At 43.4% G+C, this 5,706-nt stretch overlaps 1 pseudogene; it reads left to right on the top strand.

Annotated features, from left to right (window-relative positions):
* The first annotated feature begins 585 nt into the window (after positions 1-585).
* On the top strand, positions 586-1,642 carry LOC125548868 (annotated as a pseudogene).
* Positions 1,643-5,706: the final 4,064 nt, after the last annotated feature.

Below are 5,706 nucleotides of genomic sequence, written 5' to 3'. Positions count from 1 at the left end.
TGAAGTTTTATAATAGCTCTGAATCTTTTTGAAAGAAGAAAAATCTTCTTTTTAATTTTTTTGCGGGGTCTTTTTAATCAATGATGAAGGCAAAACTTTTGCCTTGGTTGTAAAAAAATGTATTAGGGCATACCAATTTCTTTGACTATATATACACGGAGAATCGCCAAGATGTTGCGGCGGCCATTCTGCACGTCGTTAGTTGAGAACTCGTGGAATAGATCTGTTTCCAGTTTTCCACGCGCTGGGCTTGGACGAGTCGATCGACTCTACTCTAGTAGCCGCGCGAGGCCGACGGCGCTCATCCAGCTGAATCCGCACGCATCCGGTAAACTTAGCACTGAATTTATTCGTGCGGTCCGCTGATTGCTTGCCGTAAGTTCCTCTTGCTGCTGGCGTACGAAGAAATTGCTGTCATCTTTGGTTGTTTGCCGCTTGCATCGTTGCTCTTGTTGCCCGATCGTCGCTTGAATCAGTTGCATCTGGTACTGGTAGTACCGGTTTCACTGAAAGATTAGGCGGCTAGTCCATACGACTCCAATCGCCCAGTGTGCGTGGCACATAGTCCATACCAGATCGTCTGTCATGTCATTTACCGGCGTGTCTATAGTCGGCCAGGGCCAGGCCACCGGCCACGCCATCAACGTCGACGCGGCCAGCGGGTACCACCTGCTTGTGATCAATGGCTACTCGCACACTAAAGCCACTGCAGCTGCTGGCGCAGTAATCCTCTCGCTCCCTTTCATGGTAGGAGGACATCGTTGGCGCATCTTCTACTGCCCGAAAGGCGCCCCGTCGGGCTGCGCCGGAGGACTCTGTATCGCTCATTCTTTCCCTTGTTGATAAAAATGCTACGGAGGATCTCAAGGTGCAGGTTGGATTTAGTTTCCTCGATCAGCATGAGAAGCAGGATTCAGCGTATATTCGTGCAAAAGAGCCGTGCAACTTCTCTAGCGGTAATCGATGCTGGGTTCACAAGAATTTCGTGAAAAGAGATGCCCTTGAGAAATCAAAGCATCTAAACGTTGATTGTTTCACCATCTGATGCGACCTTGCCGTGGTACCGCCTCCTACCATACAAGAGCTTATCAGCAACCTCCTCATGTCCAAGGAGGGCACTGACGTGACATTTAATGTTGGCGGCGAGACGTTCGTTGCACACCGGTCCGTGCTTGTGGCCTGGTCTTCGGTCTTCAAGGCAAAGCTCTTTGGCCCCATAAAGGAAGACATGATAGCTAGTGTCATACAAATAGAAGACATGGAAGCAAAAGTGTTTAGAGCCTTGCTTAGCTTTATTTACACTGACTCACTACCCGAGATGGAGGTGGACATGGTGGAGGAAAGAGAAGCCCAAGAAGTCTTGTGGCTGCAACACTTGATTGCAGTGGCAGATAGATACAATCTTCAAAGGCTGAAGGTACTATGTGAAGATAAGTTATGCAAACTCGTAGACGTGAGCTCGGTGAGGACTATTTTCATTCTAGCCGAGAGGCACAATTGTGGTGGATTGAAGGATGTATGCCTTGAATTCCTCAAGACACCTTCTAATTTGAAGGAGATAACGGCGACTAACGTCTTCGACGATATAATTAGAACATGCCCCTATCTTTTAAAGGAGCTCATTGGCAAGCTTGCTTCCTAAAATCCACAAAAACGGTTAGTTCCTGAAACCTATGTTTCCAAGTTGAAGCGTTACTTTCTTGCCACCATTCTTGTTCACCATTTGATGTAGTAGCTTCATGTTGTTTGAGTAAGACATTTTATTTGCATGCATCTTGTGTTCTAGATGCATGACTGCTTCCCTATTTACCTAAGCGATGCACCATCCTATGTTGATCTGTTCCTTTTAGCCAAGACTTGAACCATCTTGCTCATTTTTCTTCTCTTTCAGGCAGCAGATCAGGTGGAGGCGATGGAATGTTCTGGACAGTGTAACTGCATGATGCCTCCCTGTTCTCAAAAATATTATTACCAAATTTGCTCCCTTTAAGGATTCCTAGTTATGGATTGTACTAAGTGTCAGGTTCAGTTCAGATTTCAGAACATGTCCTAAATTTTGTCATATTTGAATCACGATTCAATGAATGGATAGAGTTATGACGATTGCTTGTGGTCGATTAACAATATGGACTTAATGGTTAAATGGTTTTTAGTTTGTATTTTATTTAATGTTACCCAAGGCCAGACGTAAAATCCTTGCCCTGTTTTTTTTGGGGAAAGCCACCATGGCGAGCTTTATTGGTTGGATAAAAAATCCCTGGCCTGTTTTGTTTACGATTTGTTTTGGTTGGCGCAAAATCAGGAACTTAATTGAGTCTGATAAAACAAGAGTCCTAGTCGTGTCCATCAAGTGCTTTGCCTATACTATATACTACTCCCTCCGTCCTAAAATTCTTGTTTTAGATTTTTCTAAATACGGAGGGAGTAGAAGGGTAGGTGTCCTTTGCTCTGCCGGTAAACAACAGTGAAGAATAAAACATGCCCTATTGCCAAGGGCTTTAACCTTTGAATTGCCATCAAGTTTTAGTCTTTGTTTCTTAGGTGAGTGACAAAGGGTATAACTTTCATTCCATAAAAAATTAGTCATGGTTACATCAACATATAAAACAAGAAAGTGTGCATTGCATCAAAACAGCTCACAAACATTTTAGGACATTCATTATAATCAAAACGCTCTTGAAATTCTTGAGCCTTCTAGCTTGCATCTTATTCTGCAAAGTGTGCTCACAAACAACAAAGTTAGACAATGGTGGGCAAACAAGCAATACTTTGGAGTCTTGATAACCACTAGCAAAAAAAGTCGGTTCCAAATTCTTTAGTGTCTTGAGAATATAATCTATGAGCTCCAATCATAAAGTTTCCTATTTTATTTACATGGGTATAGTAGGAAAAACGAATCCCAACAAATACACGCAGTTCACCGAAAAGGGAAGAAATAAGGGTTAATTATCCTTTTGCCCTTAGTGGTGTCCATGTGCTCAGTTTTGCCCTTAGATGCGAAACGTGCTCAGTTTTACCCCCAGTCCATGCGCAGCTACTCGTTCCGTGAACAATGCCGTCTCCGTCAGGTCAACCTTTTGACTCGGCCCTTACAGGTGGGACCAGGCGGCAGAGACACGCTAGAAGATCAGACCGTTGCACGCGTGGCTTGTGGGACCCAGCAAAGAGCCGTTGAGCAGAGAGCCGTTGCAGGTGTGCTATATAAGCGGGTGACAAAGAGCGGCGGTGACCACGGCGACAAAGAGCACGACAGTGACCACGGCGACAGAGAGAGTGGCGGTGGGAAGATAGCTGTGGAGGGCGCGACGGCGTTGAGATCCCCTTTGGCTTCAAGCTCCATGTCTTCTTCAAGCTCCCACGCCACCTCGCAGATGTAGAGCCCGACATGCGTGGAGATGCCTATCTTCGTATGTCCGGGGTGCCGGGCGGGCGTTGATCGGAGGGTTTCTCACACACCAAAGAACCAGAATCGTCAGTTATACGTGTGCAGCGAGAATGGGGTAAGAATCGGGGCAATTGCACCATTTTCGTGGTCGGGATCTTTGAGCAATGGGTTGATCTGTTTGGCGTTCATGCAGGTGAAATGTTTCCTTCTTTGGGTCGATGCTCTGGCCAAGACTCTGATAAATGAATTGCAAGAAGAGCATGAAGAATGGTTGCGCATGCTGCCACGAACAGAAGTGGCCGCAGCAGGAGCTCCGGAAGAAGAGATGGAGGGCGAAGCACGCACTAACAGAGAGCTAGCTGTTGAGCTTAGGATGTTGAAGAAGAATGTTAGGAAGCTTGAAGATCAAGCACAAATACCAATACCCATTTGCAATTACTTTTGGACATTTTTAGGTACGGTAACCGCACTGGGTGTAATGTTGAAATTGTATGGAAATGCATTAATTATGGAGGAATTTGTAAGCTTGAAATTGTATGAGAAATTCACCTTGTTTAAATCTTGATCAAAGTTGCTTAAATGTTGAAAAAAGAGAAGAAATGACCAACGTTTAAATATGTTGAAAAAAGGGAGAAGAAATGAGAAGTTCAGAATCCTTTGATCAATGAAATGCAGCTCTCTGCTCTGCCTTTCTGTCAAAAAAGGTTCATTTGTGGGCCAAATTCAGAGCGGAGAGCCAAATGTCGGCTAGACTAATGGGCCAACTGCATCCAATTAGGCCCATTCGGGGGTGGGCAAATGAGATCTCTTGCGTGTTTTTATGTTTTCTGTTCTGATTTAATTTAGGTAGTAAATCATTTTATTTAATGCTGAAACTTTTTGTGAAAGCTAATTGAATTATTCCAGAGACAATTAAGTTTAGAATTTTTTTGGAGCTGTTAAATATTCAATAGCAATTTAATTACTCCAATTTAAATACACCGTGTTTTAAATCAAAGACCAAAATATCATGGAAAATATGCCTCGGCTCTGATAGAGGTTTACACCTGGTGCCAAAATTAATGAACATTTTTTAAGGGCATTACATTCAGAAAAAATAATTTGTCTAAAAAATGAAGGGTGGAAAATGCACAAAAAATTGGTGCGGCTGGGACTCGAACCCAGGACCGCGTGGGTTTGTGGTGTTTAGGGCCGCGCTGGTAACCGCTAGGGCAAATGGAAAGGCTTTGGCATGGCTAGGGAAGGAAGCTATACATAGTGAGACCGTGACTTGGTTTAGGGTTTAAAAACGCATGTTTGTACTAAATGTTTGCACATGCGTCAGAGTGGTTTTCCTTTGTTTTGCACTGAACTTTTGGAGGGTTGGAAACGTATGTTTGCACTGCCACATGGTTCTGGTTAGAGTGCCACTTCGTTTAGGATTTAAAGGGAATAAATTTGCATGTTAGTTCATGACTTGGTTTAGGAAAGAAATGATATGTTTGGGCACGAACATTTTTGAACACACATAATAATTTGGACAGATAAGATGCAACACACCGTACCCTTACATAGATGGGTACCAAGTTCAGGGACACGACACGACACGACACAACACGACATAGAAAAGCAACAAATAAAAACGATAAAACTAAAACATGACGAGCTTGACGAACAACTTCACTCCGAGCGTGCACCCCTTCTTGAACATCTTCATCTTGACCTTTCTTCCACCTTGACCGCGCGCCCCTTCAACACCGTCTTCAACTTCACTCCTCCTCCTCGTCGTAGGGAAGAGAGTGCATCTGGTTCTCAGTGGGGAAGATGAAGGAAATATGCCCTAGAGGCAATAATAAAGTTATTATTTATTTCCTTATAATCATGATAAATGTTTATTATTCATGCTAGAATTGTATTAACCGGAAACATAATACATGTGTGAATACATAGACAAACAAAGTGTCACTAGTATGCCTCTACTTGACTAGCTCATTAATCAAAGATGGTTATGTTTCCTGACCATGAACAATGAGTTGTTATTTGATTAACGAGGTCACATCATTAGTTGAATGATCTGATTGACATGACCCATTCCATTAGCTTGGCACCCGATCATTTAGTATGTTGCTATTGCTTTCTTCATGACTTATACATGTTCCTATGACTATGAGATTATGCAACTCCCGTTTGCCGGAGGAACACTTTGGGTGCTACCAAACATCACAACGTAACTGGGTGATTATAAAGAAGCATTACAGGTGTCTCCAAAGGTAGATGTTGGGTTGGCGTATTTCGAGATTAGAATTTGTCACTCCGATTGTCGGAGAGGTATCTCTGGGCCC

This window comes from Triticum urartu, chromosome 3 (assembly GCF_003073215.2).
Source record: "Triticum urartu cultivar G1812 chromosome 3, Tu2.1, whole genome shotgun sequence".
NCBI lineage: Eukaryota > Viridiplantae > Streptophyta > Magnoliopsida > Poales > Poaceae > Triticum > Triticum urartu.
This window is presented reverse-complemented; position numbering and strand designations above follow the sequence as displayed.